Below are 19,380 nucleotides of genomic sequence, written 5' to 3'. Positions count from 1 at the left end.
ACTCACTGCTGCAGAAAGCTGTAAGGCCAAATCGTTGAAGCCTCAATGTGCACTAAATATTTAAGTCAAAGATTGACAGGTTCTTGATCAGTAAAGGGATCAAGGATTACAGGGGGAAGGCAGGAGAATGGGGTTGAGAAACATACCGGCCATGATTGAATGGTGAACCAGACTTGATGGGCTGAATGGTCTCATTCTGCTCCTCTGTCTTATTGTCTTGTGTCCTCTCACAACTCATTTTCCTTTGTGTCACCAGCTAATTTAGCTATCATCCCTTCATCCAAATAATTTACAAAAATTGTAAAGAGTTTGACCCTGTTACTGACCCCCATGGCACACCACTTGTGACAGCTTGCCAGCCCGAAAAGCACCCACATATTCCTATTCTCTGCTTCCTTTAAGTATGCTAATCTTCTATCTATGTCAATATATTACGTCCAACGCCATGAGCTTTTATTTTCCACAATAACATTTGAAATGTCACTTACTCAATGCCTTTCGACAACTAAATACAGTACAAACATTGGTTCTCCTTTATCTATAGCGTAAGTTACTTCTTCAAAGAACTCTAATAAATTGGCTGAAGCTGTTTTCCCTTTGACAAAATCATGTTGGCTTTTCCAGATTACTTTGAACTTATCCGACTACCTCGTTATAATGTCAAGTCATCTCTTACTCCCTAAACCCCAGTGAATTTAAGCCGAGGTTGTCCAACATTTCCTCACTAACTAAACAATCTGCCCATTTCAGTTAAAAGTCTATTCATCTTTTTTTCTGAATTGCCTCCAAAACCTCATATCCTTCCTTAAATAAGATGACCAATACTGCCCACAGTGTTCCAAATGCAGTTTCACCAGTGCCCTGTATAACTGAAGTATAACCTTCCTACTTTTGCGTTTAGCTCCACTGGTAATAACTGATAATATTTTATTTGCAGGGTAGGGAGATCAAAGCCAAACAGGTTCTTCCAGCTTGTTGGTTTCTTCACTGCCTGCCACAGATCCAATCTAGCAAATATGCCCTTTTAGAAATTAGTAACATTGATGTCAAACCAATGTTGGTGATGGGCATTTAAGTCCCACATCCAGAGTGCATGCTATGCTCTTTCCAATCCTCTATCTATAATCGTCTACCTCTTTCAATTGATAGTCAACGTGGAGGACTACTGAATCAAGAGCTGAGGTGGGTGAGGTGTTAGTGGGTGCATGTTAGTTGGTAATCATCAGAAGATTTCCTTGCTAATGCTTGTCCTGAAATCATGAGATTTCATTGGATCTGGTGAAATCTTGAGGAATCCAATGGGAACTCCCACCTGATTGTGCACCACACTGCCACCAGTTCAGCTGGGACTGATCATACTCAGGGATGGTTATGGTAATGTCTGGATCATATATGAGTCAATGAGTATGACTATGTTAGGCTATTGGGATAGTTCTCCCAATTTTACCACAAGACCCCAGTTATTATTAAGGAGGATTTTACCAGGTTGAGTGTGTTGGGTGGGCTCCTGATATTTCTGGTGCTTACATTGATGCTAGATGGCCCATTTTGTTTAATTCTTTTCTTGAGGTCTCATATTATTCACTGGGCCATTTCAGAGAGTAGTGAAGAGTCAGCCACACTACTGTGGGTCAGGAGTTACATGTAGGCCAGACCAGGATGGCAGATTTCCTTCCTGAAAAGGTATTAATGAATCAATAGATTTACTGACAATATTGATGGTCACCATTAGTTTAGTCTTTAACTCTAGGGGTTTTTATTTATTAAACTCAATTTCACCATCTTTCATGACAGGATTTGAATCCATATCTCCGACCATTAGTCTGGGTCTACTGGATTACTACTAAAAGGACATTACTACTAAACTAACAACAAGTAGCAGTCACAGCACAGAAGTCCATGCCCATTTTGTTTATTCTTTCTGGGCTGTGAGCATCACTAACAAGCCCAGCATTTGTTGCTGATTCCTAATTGCCTTCAAGATGAGTAGCTTGCTGGACCTTTTTTAGAGATCAGCTCAGAGTCAACCACATTGCTGAGGGTCTGATGTCTGAAGTATCTAGGGCAGCTTATGTAAGGGTAGCAGGTCTTACCAAGAAGACTGAGTGAACCAGATGGGTTTTTACAACAATTGGTGATAGTTTCATGGTTACTATTAATGCGATTAGCTTTCAATCCTAGATTTATCAATTGGATTTAAATTCTTCCAACTGTGGTGGGATTTGAACCCATGTCCCTACAGCATGGATTATAAAGGCAAGCAGCAAGACTTGGACAATATTCAGGCTTGAGTTAACAAGTGACAAAACATTTGTGCCACATGGCTGCTGATCAATAACAGTGGCCAACAAGAGAGAACTGATATTCAATGATATTACTACTGCTGATTCCCCCACTATAAACTTCCCAGGAAGTTAGCATTGACCAGGAAGTACACTGAAGGAGATTTATAAACTATATGGCTGCAATAACTGTTCAAAGGCTGAGAGGTCGGTGGTGAGGAACTTACTACTATTCTCCCCTGTACACCAATTACAAATCACAAATCAGGAGGGTAAGGGAATATTCTCCACTTGCTTGGATATGTACAGCTCCAACAACATTCAAGGAGCTTGATACCATCCAAGACAGATCAACATGCTTGATTGACACCAATTTCACCATCTTAAACATTCACTCCTATCACCACTGATGCATAATTGCATGTCCCATATAAGAGATGTACTGCAACAACTTGGATAGCACCTTCCAAACCTATGACCTCTAAATCTTACTGGATAAGGGCAGCAGATACGTGGGAACACCATCATATATAAGCACCTGCAATCCACAAAACATCTGACTTGGAATTTTATTACTATTTCTCATGGCCACTGGATCAAAATTCTGAAATTCCTGCCTAACAACGCAATGGGTGTAACAGTAACAGATGACTGCAGCAGTTCAAGGTTACCAGCACTTTCACAAGGACTATTAGGACGGGCCAATAAATGCGTGGTCTTAGCAGCATTCTTTTGGATACTTGAGAACTATTTAATATTGTGCCTGCTTTTATTTTTCAATTCTTATCTCTATTCCCTGTCATTGGTTATAAATAGGGAATATGAGAAAGATCAAAAATGTCAAGGTCATGGATCGGAAAAGACAGACTCCACCACAGGAATGGATGCTGCCCATGGATGGAGGTTTTCACTATCATGGCACCTTTGCATTGAGTGGAGACTTTGGCTCTGAATTCTGGTTGGACTGACACTGGCATTCTGCCATGATTTCACAGGTGGCTTCCTGGTACTCTATCTGGAATGTTCAGGGCATTTTATGCATGTCCTTAATTAACTAGCTCCTCAGATATGGAAATAGTCAGTGTCCATATGAAGGCAAAAGTGAGGACTGCAGATGCTAGAAACCAGAGTTTAGATTAGAGTGGTGCTGGAAAAGCACAGCTGGTCAGGCAGCATCCGAGGAGCAGGAAAATCGACGTTTTAGGAAAAACCCCTTCATCAGAAGGGCTTTAGCTCGAAATGTCAATTTTCCTGCTCCTTGGATGCTGCCTGACCTGCTGTGCTTTTCCAGAACCACTCTAATCTAGTGTCCATATGAAACAAGGCCTGGATAACATTCAGGCTTGTGTTGATAATTGGCATGTAAAATCATGCCACACAAATGCCAGGCAGGGCTTCCAATGAGTGAAGCAGTAATTATCTCCGCTTGCCATTCTATTGCTGAATCCCACCCTGTCAATTTCCTGAGGGCTACCATTGACTGAAATCTGATCTGGACCAATTGGTTAATTGGTTCCCTGTCACAGCTGGTTGGAACATTTAATCTTCTGCACAAGATGGACCAGCCCAATGGTTCTTTCCGTCAATCTTTGGCCCACCCTAGCCCAGACCTACCTCCACGAGCTGTTGAAAATTCAGCCCAACATGTTCAATTGTTTTGTTTTCTGCTGCAGTATGCTGCAATTTTTAATCTAAAGATCTGAAGACTGCAGGGCACAAATAGTTTCCGGAAACACGGTGTAAAATATAGACTCACCATCTGTTGCAGTGTATGTGGTTACCTTAAAGGAAATCAAATTCAGAGGGGAATGGGGCAAATTTTATTTATAAAATGTAGCACGCTCTTTGCTGGTGAATCTGTGGAGCTCACTGCCACAGAAGGCTGTGGAGGCCAAATCATTGAGTCCATTTAAGAAGAGATAGATTCTTGATTGGCAAGGGGATCAAAAATTACAGGGAAAGGGCAGGAGAATGGGGTTGAGGAACATATCAGCCATGATTGAATGGGGGAACAGAGCCAAAGTGCCAAATGGTCTAATTTTGCTCCTGTATTTTATGGTCCAAAAATGTTCAAGAAAATGTGCAGGGGAACTTACTGAAATCTCTGCAATTTGTTGACAGCAATTAGACTAATTTTAGATCAAAGTCAACATGAAGTAATACACCAGTCCTCACCTTAACTCCACACACAAGGCCTTGTCATCACATGGGCTGCTACCACAATCATCCTATTTTCAGCTATTAATGGTCCTCATTAGCAGCTATTCATTCTCTCAGGCTGACTATTACTGTCCAACTGCTGTTCTCTTTTTGTGGGCTTCATCTCCACCTATTGTTTACTCCGCGCCCCCCTCTCCCAACCCAATTTCAGTATACAGTGTATGTACCATCCTTTTCCACCTACAATCAATTCTGAAGAAGGGTAACTGGGCTTGAAATGTTAATTCTGCTTTCTCTCCACAGATGCTGCCAGACCTGCTGCGTTTTCCCAGCAATTTCTGTTTTTGTTTATGAAGTAACACATGACATTTTGGGAGCCAAAGTCAAGAACAAAATCCCTAAGTACATATTCATTTTAAAAATGTGTAATTTTAAATTAAACCACTCATTTTAAAATTAAGGCTTTTAGAGAAAAAGACAAATGAAAACAAATGTCATCTTTTTGCACCAATTGGCGGGGAATCTGTTATAAATCTAATTGAAATTCACAAATCTGGTCTACAATGCTGGTGCTAAAACCATTAATGAGCAAACCATGGATTTGTTTCATCAATAAAGTACAAATTTTAAAAATGCTATTTATGAGGTAATATTGTCAGCACTAGCAAATGAATGTACCAATTCAGCAACCTAAACTTTCTCTACAAGAAATGAGGCAACCTCCTCATAATTTATAGGTTTGTATTTACATTATAGAAACAATAGAATGTTACACCTGCAGCCGACATTATGGCAGGCTCATGTGTCAATTGCACTTTGAGTATAACTACAATTTGTGTGTGTATACTCAATGTTTCTGACTTGTCAGTGTTTTTTGGCTAGTTCAAAATGTCATGTAGCTTTTGACAATTGCTAGCTTGACATATTTAGATGAAAATCTATATCATGTCACAATTTTTGCATCATCGTAAAAGTACATACATATTAAATTTGAGCATCATGTTCAAATGGAGAACCTAGAGTGACGCTATCATCTAATTACCCTTATCCTTCTTTGGACCTACATGAAGGCTTGTTGGAAGCTGTAGAGCTGCAGAAAGTGATAAAAGGAAGGGAATCTAGCATAGGACAATAATTTTAATGTGGAGGCTTTGTCAATTAATGAAGTGTCCAGGAATGTTCAACAACAAAATTTTATTGTTTATTATCTCCAGGTTTGCAGACAACAAAGCTGGATGGGAGAGTGAACAGTGAGAAGAATGCAAAGATTCTTCAGTGTGATTTGGACAAGTTCAGTGAGAGTGGGCAAATGCATGGCAGATGGAGTATAATGTGGGTAAATGTAAGGTTATCCACTTAGTCTGAATGGCAACAGATTGTGAAAGGGGAAGGTGCAATGAGACCTGGGTGCCCTTTTACACCAGTGCTGAAAGTAAGCATGCAGTTGCAGCAAGTGGCAAATGTAAGTACAGGAACAGGAGTATCTTGCTGCAGTTATGTAGAGCCTTAGTGAGACCAGACTTGGAATTGTGCAAGAACTACAGATGCTATAAGTCAGTCAAAAACTGAAATTGCTGGAAAAACTCAGCAGGTCTGGCAGCATCTGTGAATAGAAATCAGAGTTACCGTTTTGGGTTGAGTGACCCTTCCTTGTATGCTGTCCTGCTGAACTTTTCCAACAATTTCTGTTTTTATCTGGAATTGTGAAATTTTGATATCCTTAACTGAGAAAGCATGTTCTGTCTATAGAAAAGGTATGGTGAGACAGGGAACAGAATGATAAGTTGAATGATCAGTCATGACCATATTGAACAGTGGAGTAGGTTCGGAGGGACAAATGACCGACTCTGTTCCTATTTTCTACATTTCTATCTTTAGTAATTATTTCCATGGAGTTTTCTCACTTCAAATACTGAGGAGTGTCAAGTGTCTCACTAAGGTCTGACATTTGCAAAGTTTTTACATGGATTTGAAGATGGCTAACCATTAGATGAGTAGAAATAGGGTTGTAAGAGCAGGATGTGGGTCTGATAGGATGGGTTTAGAGAGGACATTTTGAGGGAATAAGAGAAAAAAAACTAGATAAATGGATGAGTTCAGGGGTAGGGCAGGAGGAAACCATGGAGGAAGTTGGTCTGTATCATGAAAAAGTGCTGAATCTTGAAATTAACTAACTCAATAGATATTACTTATGCTGGATCCTTGCTCCTTAACTATTCCACCAGATAAGAATCATCACACAACTTGATCCTACTTCCACCCAATTTCCAGCCAGAGCCTTCAGTAATCAAGGTGTGATCTATTCTCTTTCCAGTCCAATGGCACTGATGCTAATTCTAGAGTTACAATAACCAGGTCCAAGAGATAATTGGGTTAAGACAATCCTTAAGCAAACATGTATCACAAAAGTTTTGATCAAACTCTCAGCCATGGGTGGAGAACTGTTCGATGGACTCATTTGCCTCAAATTGTGTGACAGCAGCATTTTGGTCAGACTTTCTAGAAGAAGAGCAGCAGATGAGAAGGCCTTCTACAGAGCAAGCCTGGATTGCAATAGTGTTGCATCAAAATCTGTGTGAGCAGGTCAACTGAATAAAATGTAACATAATTTTTTCCAGTCAAAAAGATCTCTAATAATCATTGCACTGGAAAACAGAATGGAGTAGATCTTAACTTCATGTAATAGGCCTAAAGCCTGTTTAACATCTGTCTTCATTTTTATTACCATTGAAGTAGGCTACTGACTGTATTTCACAAGGTTGCAAAAAGGAAAGATCATCTCCAATGTTTCAGAAGATGATGGGATAGTTTAGAACTATAAGAGGCTTAACCCAACTGTTTAGCTGAATCAAACTCCTACAACATCAATGTTCACTGAGACCTTAAACACAAAGAGTAGGTTGCAACAAGATACGGCAGTTCCTCCTGTAAAGCATTGCTAACATCTAATCAAGATTTTGATATTTACGCTTATATTATCACAAAATCATCAAATTGTTATGATGTAGAAGGAAGCCATTCAGCCCATCAGGCCCGCACCAGTTCTATTGCCAATTGCCAATCGCCAATCTCATGTCATTTCCCCATATCCCTGCACTCCATTTCGATCCAATGCCCTTTTGAATTCCTCAGTTGAACCTGCCTGTACTGTATTTCCAGGCAGTGCATTCTATATCCTTACTACCTGGTGTGTGAAGCAATTTTTTCTCACATCACCCTTGCTTCCTTTACACATCACTTTAAATCTATGTTGTCTCGTTCCTTTTTTGTTTTAGAACCTCCTTTAGAATTGCATCCCTATTTTATTCTTTCTTTCAATTTTCCTCTGAACAAACTATACCACCTCAAACTTTTCGGCATTGAACCTCATTTGCTATCTATCCACCCACTCCTCCAACTTGTCATTGTTGTTTTTGAGTTCCACACTGTCATCCTCAGATTACAATTCTTCCAAGTTTAATGTTATCTGCAATACACTACCATATGAGCACTTAGTATGCTTGTGTGACTTTTCTCTGTCTGCTACTAAAGTAGGCACCAGTCTCTTTAATACATTAATGTCTCTCTTAAGATGTTAAATATTCACATTGTAATCTTGAAGCAATTAGTTCAAGCGTCTGATGTCTATGTATTGATCTGGCAACTTTGAAATCATCATTTATCTGAATCAGCCTGGAAACAAGTATAGCGTTCCTCATCACTTTGGCTGCAGACATTGTATAAATTATACATCTCAAGTAATTTTGCAGGCTAAAATTTCACAGGAATGAATTTAAAGAGCAAGTTTCAGTTTCATCAATTTTCTGCACTTGTCAAAACAATCTGCAAGGTTGCTTACATAACTTTAGGTCTTATGTCAGATAAAAACAAGTACAAATGGATCAATTTTAAACCTAACCTCACTCTCTGCAGAAACAGGGCCCAGTTAATTATGATCTGTTAAATGTGATGTTCTCCTTCATTTTTCAAATTGTAAATTTAGGTGCTTATATGCAGACAAGTGTGGGCCTAAATCAGGTAGGAACCTCACATATTTAAGATTCCAATAGGATTCTGCTGACATTATAACTGAGTCTAGGTGGGAGAACTGCTATCTTCAGCTTTCCTATCAGACTCATGCTAATGGATATTTTGTGAAAAGGTCAATGAGGCCCTCCATAGTATACACCATCCCATGAGGCCCTTCACACCCCTTAACTGCAAACCTGTGAGTAGCAAATGCTAACCAACCTTTCCAGCTAGCAGATGCCCTGTGCCCACTTCCCACAATTCTGGTGGTATTCAAATTTGGTGCAATAGTTAAAATACCCACTAAAACCGAGGGCAGAGAGTATACTGCACTTGCTAAACCTCCATTTGCTGATTGTCAATACTATTTATTTTCCTCTTTGATAGTTCAATCGTTGTTGATTCTCTTGTATTGGTTGATAGGTTATGTACCTACATTCTCTGCACTATCACAAAAATTAGACTTAGGTCTTGCTTGTGTTGCATTAGCCTTTTTCACAGAATCATCATAGTATCCACACAGTGTGGAAACAGGCCATTTTGGTCCAACAAGTCCACTCTAACCCTCCGAAAAGTAACCCACCCAGACCTACTCCCCTACCCTATTACCCTACATTTACCCCTGACTAATGCACTTAACCTACACATCCCTGAACACCATGTGAAATTTAGAATGGCTAATTCAGCTAAACTGCACATCTTTGGATTGTGGGAGGAAACTGGAGCACCCGGAGGAAACCCACGCAGACACAGGGAGAATGTGCAAGCTCCACTCAAATAGTTGTCTGAGACTGGAATCTAACCCGGATCCCTGGCACCGTGAGGCAGCAGTGCTAACCACTGAGCCACTGATTCTGGAAACAGTTGTGATACAACATTCCAAAAAGGGAAAGATGTAGCAATGTAGAAAAGAGACTGAGGTCAAAACATTATGTGCTTTCAAGGAGTAGGTAGATATAGCTATTAAAAAGATCAAGGGTGGGATTGGGGTATTAAACTCAATGATTAGCCATGATCGTATTGAATAACAAGCAGTTTTGAGGGGCCTACTGCCACTCCTATCTGCAGTATTTCTAAGTGGAGAACAAATGAACAATACAGCTTAATCCTGTAACATTCTACCTCAGCAGGTCTCCCAGTCTCCTTCATGCTGAACCCCAAGACTTGCTGCAAATTACTTTAATTCGTAAACACCAGTGTGTTTGTGTACTCAACCCCCTTTAGGGGCCATAAAATGTGTATAGTAGTTTCCTAAAATGTAATTTGCATATTATTCTTAAAATAAAATGGAAGTTTGGCTAAATATATGTTTCAATATAAGTACTCAAAAAGTATTCACAGAACGCTTTCTAAATTGGGTTTCCAGAAACAACAAAAGAATCAAATTAGTCTAATCACAAGGAATGAGGAGGTTCTGCATGCATGGTGGCAAGAACACTTAACAGTTTGAGATATATCGAAGTCCAATTTTGCTTCTGCTATTGCTATTTTTAACTACAGCAAAGTTGACAACACATCAAATGAAAATGTGAATTTGACATCTAAATCCTTAATCATTTGGTCTTCAACATGGCCAAGTTACTCTATAATGAATGTTTTCCTGGTTACCAATCAATTTCCACTGCATCAAAAAAGTTGTCTTGAAATTCTTTCACACAATTTTGCAATAATTATAAAACTCAATGCAACTTATAGTAAACCAATGTAGGAAGTAAGAAACATTTCATGTCCTATCATTGCAATCTACTTGCAAGATTTAAATTGCTGACAATACAATGCCACTTGGAACATAAATCCCAAATACATGTCGCTTATTTTCCAGCTATACTTTATTATATGACTTATTGCATTATAAATATGATGAAGCTCCCAACAACTATTTCTGTTCCTGGAATTGGAGTTAAATCTGACTTATGCACTTGCCACTAGCTTTATGCTACTCTATGCCACGAGATCCATAGATTCCAAGATTATTTTAAAAAATATACTAAAAATATTAAAAGTACTATTGAAAATTTATTGCGACTCACCTTTGAAAGCTTCAAAATAAACACAAATTTGATTTAGTAAGCACGGAATTTATCGTATTCAACATCCAGTGACTTGAGTCTGAAACAATCTATCACTCTTCACTGGGGATTGGGTGTTTCCTGTATTAACGGAAGTTTTATGAATATTTCTTGTCAACGTTTGCTTAAATTGGCAAGAGACCTGCAAATGCCACCTACTGGTTAAACTACATTAACAACTGCAATTATTTCATATTTAATCAAGCCAATTTTTGCTTGCAGATTTACTTTCTTTTCTTTCTCTTTGATTAATAAAGGACTAAACACATTACTGAAATCTACCCTTGCTGCAGTAACTTCAAAATTAGCAGGTCCCATACTGCAAACGCCATCACTGGTGGTCCCTCGTAGATGAAGATGACTCTCTTTCACACTCAGGCTGAGACTGTAGATAGTTGTACAGACCAATGTGGCTACTGCAAACTCTGTTACACTTGGGTCACAGGAAGAGGTGGTGGTGCATTGGTGTGGCAGTGCACCACTTTCGCTGTTTTCGCCTGACTTCTGCTGTTTTCCAACGACAAGTCTCAATGTGCTCAATGCCTTCCCAGATGCTACACCTCCACTTTGGGCAGACTTGGGCCAATGATCCCCAGGTGTCTGTGGGAATGCCACACTTGGCCAGTGAGGCCTTGAGGGTATCACTGAAGTGCTTCCTCTACCCATCTGGGTTTCTTCTGCCATTTTGAAGATGGGAGAACAGTACTTGCTTGGGGAGTCTCATGTCAGTCATGGGGATGATGTGTCCAGCCTTCCATAGCTGATCAAATGTGGTCAGTGCCTCGATGCTGGGGATGTTGGCCTGGTTGAGGATGCTGGTGTTGACGTGTCTTTCTTCCCAGGGGATTTGCAGGATCTTGCGCAGGCAGCGTTGGTGGTAAGTTTCCAATGGCTTGAGGTATCTGCTGTAGACAGTCCATATCTCATAGCTGTTTAGAAGGGTGGAAACCACTACAACTCTATATGCCATGATCTTGGTGTTGGATCTGCGATGCTAGTGACTGTGTAGATAACTTTCCCTCCTTCAGCCTCCGCTGTCAATGTTAAAAATATAGGTCCATTGAAGGGTGAAATAGAACTGCTCCAGAGTTAATTGAAAGCATACAATGATTTTGGACCTCATGTTTTACAGATGTGTTCTCCCCTCCAAATCCATTTCAGCTTAGTTCCTCTCTTGTCTCCCTACCTTTCTCTTGCTTTTGTTGTCATTACAATATCCCTGAGAGGCTGTGCATGTATATTGATCACTTAATTGGAGACGGAGGTGATTTGGTGCTGGGGAATAAAGTAAAGAAATAGTAACACTGCTGTTTTGGTAGTGCTAAAATTCAGAGCTGTGTAATCACATCACTGATGGGTGCGTAGTGCTTGTAACTTGGTAAATGTTTACTCAGTGACATGGATTTTGAGGAGGTTTACTAAAACAAAGGTAAAAGAAAGAGGGGATGGGAGGGGCTTTTGTGGAGTAGTGACAGTGCCTCTGAGCCAGGAGGCCTAGGCTCAGATCTTATCTGCTCCAGAGGTGTGTCACTGCATGTTAAACAGTTTTGATTTTGAAAAAAGAGCAGCATTCTCCCTTTCCACACTATTTTAATTTAATTCTTCCCCCTCTTTGTCCCGACAGACAGTGCTCATTAATTGCTCTTTTAATTGGTGAAACAGATGATTTGGTGGAGGTCGGTTTGAAACAAACAAGAGCGGTTTGTTGTAATTTGTTGTTTATATGATGGAATGGGTGATTTGATCATGGGTTTAAACTAAAATAAAGTACTGGGTCCTTCCCCAGTTGGAAACTGACTTCTAGACAGAAGGGTCATGAAGGGGAAAACGTGGAAACTTGGGTTTGTGCTAAACTACAAATTTACTATAAGGCCCATGTAAATCTCTAGAAAATGTTTTGATGCCTAATTTAATATATGGCTATCGATCTGTTAAACATCCACTAATCGATTCCAGGCCAGCATCAATGAAGTGAAAGGTTCCTGTCACAGGTCTTTTCTGAGAAACCTCATTTCTCTCTGATGCCGTGGAAGACTTTGGCACACGCAGCAGACTTTCCTATTGGACAACTGACAGCCTCCGTGATGGTTGCAAGGAACTGAATGCCACCTGCTCCACCTAATTCATTTTGCTCTAAGTGGGTGGGAAACGTGTGGGAAATCTAAGTAGGTGGGAAATCCCAATTAAGGGTTGACACTTGTGAAAATCTGAAGTTCCCACCAGAGACAAGTTTCTGACCCTAAAGCCCACCCAGCTCCTGTTTCCCATCTGTGTGCAAACATCCAGTCTTTTCTGCTTCTATGGGAGAATATTGGTCTTCAACTCTACTTTGCCTGGTGTCACATTTGAATGTTTTGCAATTTGATAGTCTTTCTTCAAAGTATGAGGAGAAAGTGAAGACTGCAAATGCTGGGGATCAGAGTTGAAAACTGTGGTGCTGGAAAGGCACAGCCAGTCAGGCAGCATCCAAGGAGCAGAAGAGTCAATATTTTGAGCACAAGAGCTTCATCAGAAATATGATCCTGCTCCACAGATGCCGCCTGACCAGCTGTACTTTTCTAGCACCACATTTTTTGACCACTTTCTTCAAAGTACATCAGGAAAGAATGCTTTTCTTTAAAAAAACTGCTTTTTAAAATTAAGACCTATTTCCTCTTGAAAATGATGCACTTCTAAATGTCAGGTTTCTCTCTACATGGCCGAATGAACAAATGTCCTCAGGAACTTCATTAATATTAGGCCATCCCTGGAAAATGTTCTTTTGCAACTCTGTATTTGCTTTTTATTAGCATTTGTCAATTGCAACTGCTCACTCTCACTCGTCTCAAAATGTATCTGAACAACTTTGAAAATATCTTCAACTGATATGATTGCACCATGTGTAATCTGTTCCACTGTAGTGGGTGCAGTTTGAATCTCATGAGTTATGACAGTATGCTGGTTATCCTGCCCATTGGCATCTGCCAGGAAGAAGATATCAGAAAGTCCCAATGAGCTTACATATTGCTGTTGCAGTGTAATTCCATCAATACACAAAATTGTTGGACTATATGTGCTGAGAGATGGTTTCTCATACATTATACAGTGGAATGTTATTGCTGAGTACCTGTCTTTCAGTATGCATAGTGGTAATGTTTTGGCACTATGTCCTTTGTCTATCTTAGCTTTTCGGAATGTTATCTTCCCTTTTCAGTATATAATGCCAATGGTTCTAAAAATATTGCATTGCCTTATACATTGATATAGCATTTGATGTTAAGAAAATGGAAAGCTTGGTCATCTCCTGAAAACTGCCTTTTGCTTAGTTGTTTGTGCATTGCATCAATATTCTGCATTTGTTTAAGTTCTTCACAGCTCCCGAGCTGGCAGCATTGTAGTATTGTAGCATCTCATTGATCATCTATCTTTAGTTCTAGGGTATGGATTAGCTGTTGGAACTAGATGTCCTGTCATCCATGCCAATGTTCTTCTCAGATGAGAAGAAATTCTGGACAGCTGTTGCACAGTGGCATCAAACCACATCTGTTGTTGGCTAAGTGCACTTGTTTACTGCAGCAATAGCATTGTCTGTACCTAACACCTTGTACTTATTCTGATGAAGAATCACTGGACTCAAAACATTGCCTCTGTTTTTTTGTCCACAGATGCTGCCAGACCTGCTGAGTTTCTCCAGTATTTTCTTTCATTCTAATTGTTGTTGGTCTGCCACTATGGCTTAATGCTTACGGTCATCTTTAAGTAAGGTAAAACGATAAGACACTTTCTCCTGTCATGAGGATCTTTCACAAATGCTTTTCCTGGATGAGAGGTGATTACTAATTCACTAAGTCTCTCTGAAAGTTGTTTCCTGGAAACCTCACACTGATTTGGAGAGAAAATGGTGTAACCAACTGATGTTTTCACACAGGTAATCCTTGTTATTGTATAAAACTGCTTTTAGTGTTTTAAATGTAGTGTGTTCAATTCAGGAGAGCTGTGAATTAACTGTGGGAGTAGTCTTTGGCTGCCTTTTTTATTTTAAATTAGTTAGCAAGCTGACAGTCTTCTTTTAAAAGTGAAATAACTTCAGAATAACTTAGATTTAAGCAGAAAGAAAGTAAAAGTGCCTTCTGGCTGTTCAATTTACAGATCTCCACTCACAGAAATTTATTCTTTTAATTTTCTGACTGCTTTGATGTCCAGGGCTTTTGGCCATCACTGCTAAACATGAACTGCTACTGCGGTGCAGGCTTTGTCTTCAGCAGGTTATTTGTATCTGATGTGGCAATGATTATGTTAGCTCCAGTAACGATCAAGACATGGGCATAGTTGTATTGAAAGGTTCACACATATATATGCTTTTACCAATGTGTTGCATTTTGTGCCCCCAATTAAGTGTAATATATAGGAGACACTGATGCCCTGAGGTCACATGCTAAGAATGAATAGTGATATTATGAACACGTCTTTTACAGTACACTGCATTCAGACTGTGAGACATAACCACGAGACATTTGTCTGATGAACAGAGTTTGGGTAAACAGGGTCTGTATTCTCTTGACTTCCAAAGAATGAGAGTTGATTCCAAAGAAACGTACAAAATATTTTAAAGGATAGACTGGGTGGGTGGAGATAAGATGCTTCCCTGGGTTTGGAAATCTAAAGCAAGGAGACGCAATTTACTCAGAGGTTGTGAACGTTGAATGTTCTTTATTCCAGAGTATGAGTAAGGGGTTATAGGGAAAGTAACGGGAAAAAAAGTAATTCGTGGATGATCAGCTATTACTCATATTGAAGGGTGGAGTAAGTTTGTTGGTTGAATGCCCTGTTCCTGCACCTATGTTCTAACTTACAGCACTAGAGAGCTGTATTGAGTAACGTAGATCTGTGCATTAAGAGTGTCACATTAATGTAGAGTGCGAAAGCCTTAGAAACCAAGAAGAGTGACAGCCTAGTAAAATAAAGCAGCCTCAATGAGTGTGAACACCCAACAGCTAGAGAAACAAGAGATGGTGTAATGTGCTCATAAAGTCTATTGAGAACAAGAACCATGTTAGAGTAAGTGACAATGAGGGAGGCTTCAAAATCATTGAAGTGAAGTCAGATCACAGCCCAAGAGGCACATGGAGAAAAAGAGATATCTCCAAAGAACAGATCCTTGGTAGACTTTGAAGACAAAACAGCATCATGGAAACATACCAAAGGCCAATCAGAATTAATTGGAAGATTTCAAACAAGGAAGGGAAACATTTCGCAGTAATTACCCAGTTCAGTGAGGTACAGCAATTTGAAATGCTGAGGACCCACAATGAAGGCAGAAGTGGGAGCTCTGGAAGTGGCAGTTTCATCGAAACAGGACTACCTCAGGATTGAGGGCAATGTAACAAATGCATCAGGCTCATCTGTTCTGTATGCAGTTGGCACCTCACCTGATGATGTCCTTATGGGGCAGGATGTAGAAGAAGCTTAATTTTGAAACATTTGACACATACTTCAGTATAAAGTTGAATGTGGCCATAGAGAGAATGGGATTTAATCAACACTCCCAGCACCAAAAGAAATCAACTGAAGTGTTTTGACAGATTTATACACAGTAGCTGGATGCTACAGATATGGCATGTAAAAGATGAGTTAATAAGACATTAAATATCAGGGATTTTTTGTGATTTTCTTCAGTCAAAAAGATATTTTGTTTCCATTTGTTGATATGTTAATAACTAGGGCTCACAACTTCAAGATTGTCAGCAAGAGAGCTAGGAGTGAGATGAGGAGAAACTTATTTCTAATTCCTAATAACAACTCTCTGTTAATGTGCTGCTTGAGAAAGTGGTGGGACCGGATTCCATAGGAGATGTCAAAAGAGAGCTGGATGTATATATCTGAAAGTGATGAACTTAGAGATAGAGGTGGAGAATGAAACTAGCTGAGTAGCTCTTTTAGTAGTCATTACAGACACGATGGTTCGAATGGCCTTCGTCTGTACCATAAAATTCTAAGATTCTAAAGGAGAAGCTCATGCTATATTCAATATGCATTCAATATGCTGAGGTCAGAGCCTGGAATCAGTTTATTTTTAGAAGAAATTCAATTGGATGGATCGGCCTCAAGATGGCATTGTCACTTTCCTGAAAGTTTGCCAAAATGCCAAAAGAGCAGGAAGTAATATTATGGACTAGAATATCATATTTAACCTCTGGTATAAGCCAACAAGAGGTTTGGTTTAATTCAGTTGATTGGATTGCTGGTTTTCAATGCAGAGCAATGCCAACAGTATGGGTTCAATTTCTGCACTGGTTGTGGTCATCATGAAGGTTCCACCTTCTTGACTTTGCCCCTTGCCTGAGGTGTGATGACCCTCAGACTAAAACACCACAAATCATCTCTCTCTCTCTCTTTGTCTAATGGGAGAACAGCCCTCTAGGACAATGTGACTTTATCTAAACCTGATGAGTCAACACACAAACTCAATGAGTGTCCAGCAGGTAGACCTGAAAATGAAGAGTATTTCAGAAAATGCTGCAAATCAGCACAGTGTATTGACTCAGAAACTGAAGGGGTCATGTGGTGCAGTGATAGCGTTTCTATCTCTGAACTTGGAGACTGCGATTCAAATCCTACCTGCTCTAAAGGTGTGTAATAGGTTGATGGAAGATATAGAATGTAGGGAAATAGATGGCCATGTCTTGAAATATATCCGTATTACAGAGGAGGAAGTGCTGGATGTCTTGAAATGCATGAAAGTGGATAAATCCCCAGGACCTGATCAGGTATATCCTAGAATTCTGTGGAAGGCTAGGGAAGTGATTACTGGGCCTCTTACAGAAATACATGTATCATTGATAGTCACAGGTGAGGTGCCGGAAAACTGGAGGTTGGCTAACATGGTGCCACTGTTTAAGAAAGGTGGTAAGGACAAGACAGGGAACTATAGACCAGTGAGCCTGACATTGGTCATGGGCAAGATGTTGGAGGGAATCCTGAGGGATAGGATGTACATGTATTTGGAAAGGCAAGGACTGATTAGGGATAGTAAACATGGCTTTGTGCGTGGGAAATCATGTCTCACAAACTTGATTGACTTTTTAAAAGAAGTAACAAAGAGGATTGATAAGGGCAGAGCAGTGGACATGATCCATATGGACTTCAGTAAGGCATTCAACAAGGGTCCCCATGGGAGACTGGTTGGCAAGGTTAAATCTCACGGAATACAGAGAGAACTAGCCATTTGGATACAGAACTGGCTCAAAGGTAGAAGACAGAGGGTGGTGGTGGAGGGTTGTTGTTCAGACTGGAGGCCTGTGACCAGTGGAGTGCCACAAGGATCGGTGCTGGGTCCACTACTTTTCATCATTTATATAAATGATTTGGATGTTAACATAAGAGGTATGATTAGTAAATTTGCAGACGACAGCGAAATTGGAGGGTGTTGTGTACAGTAAAGAAGGTTACTTCAGATTACAACGGGATCTTGATCAGATGGACCAGTGGGCTGAGAAGTGGCAGGTGGAGTTTAATTCAAATAAATGTGAGGTGCTGTATTTTGGGAAAGCAAATCTTAGCAGGACTTATACACTTAATGCTAAGGTCCTAGGGTGTGTTGCTGAACTGAGACCTTGGAGTGCAGGTTCATAGCTCCTTGAAAGTGGAGTTGCAGGTAGATAGGATAGTGAAGAAGGCTTTTGGTATGCTTCCCTTTATTGGTCAGAGTATTGATTACAGGAGTTGGGAGGTCATGTTGCAGTTGTACAGAACATTGGTTAGGCCACTGTAGGAATATTGCGTGCAATTCTGGTCTCCTTTATCAGAAGGAAGTTGTGAAACTTGAAAGGGTTCAGAAAAGATTTACAAGAATGTTGCCAGGGCTGGAGGATTTGAGTTATAAGGAGAGGCTGAACAGGCTGGGATTATTTTTCCTGCAGCGTCGGAGGCTGAGTGGTGACCTTATAGAAGTTTACAAAATCACGAGGGGCATGGATAGGATAAATAGACAAAGTCTTTTCCCTGGGGTGGGGGAGTACAGAACTAGAGGGCATAGGCTTATGGTGAAAGTGGAAAGATATAAAAGAGACCCAAGGGGCAATGTTTTCATGCAGAGGGTGGTATGTGTATGGAATGAGTTGCCAGAGGAAGTGGTGGAGGCTGGTACAATTGCAACATTTAAAAGGCATTTGGATGGATATATGAATAGGAAGGGTTTGGAGGGATATAGGCTGGGTGCTGGCAAGTGGGACTAGATTGGGTTCGGACAACTGGTTGGGCATGGACAGGTTGGACCGTAGTGTCTGTTTCCATGCTGTACATTTCTATGACTCTATGACTCTAAACAGAAGAAGCTCCACAAGGGAAAATTTCTGACAAAGGGAAGCCATTTGAAAAAGGAAAAGATCTAAAAAATCAAGGATGGAAGTCAACAAAATAAGTCAACGTTTATGCAGGGCCAGCAAAGATTCTGTACTATGATTTTATACACAATGTGGATAATGCAGACCTCAAATTCAAAAAGCAGAAGTGGTGAGCCCAAAACACAAGAAAAAAGCACTGGTGTTTGACACTTAGTACAGATAAAAACAAGCAGAGGCGACAGTCCTTAAAGGACCAGACCAAAAGAATGAATATGTATTGTCAGGGCAGCTGAAGTCCAAAAGAAACAGAGAGGTATTGATTCTTATTCAAGCCAAGAAGTGAGACTGTGTATGATCAGAGTATTGAGTATAGGAGTTGCGAGGTCAGGTTGTAGCTGTATAGGATGTTAGTTCAGCCACTTCTGGAATATTACATGCTATTCTGGTTTCCTTCCTATTGGAAGGACGTTGTGAAACTTGAAAGGGTTCAGAAAAGATTTACAAGCATGTTCCCAGGTTGGAGAATTTGAACTATAAGGA

General features: G+C 40.1%; 1 protein-coding gene across 1 annotated transcript in view; it reads right to left on the bottom strand.

The window, feature by feature from the left end:
- Positions 1-10,596, bottom strand: part of apbb1ip (amyloid beta (A4) precursor protein-binding, family B, member 1 interacting protein) — a 157,701-nt gene extending 147,105 nt beyond the window's left edge. The window contains exon 1 of the mRNA XM_072575987.1: positions 10,481-10,596. The gene's annotated coding sequence lies outside the window, so the exon portion shown is untranslated. The remainder of the gene's footprint in view (positions 1-10,480) is intronic.
- Positions 10,597-19,380: the final 8,784 nt, after the last annotated feature.

Source organism: Chiloscyllium punctatum, chromosome 8, assembly GCF_047496795.1.
Source record: "Chiloscyllium punctatum isolate Juve2018m chromosome 8, sChiPun1.3, whole genome shotgun sequence".
In the NCBI taxonomy this organism is placed as follows: Eukaryota; Metazoa; Chordata; class Chondrichthyes; order Orectolobiformes; family Hemiscylliidae; genus Chiloscyllium; species Chiloscyllium punctatum.
Note: the sequence above shows the minus strand (reverse complement) of the source record. Positions and strands in the feature narration are given on the sequence as shown.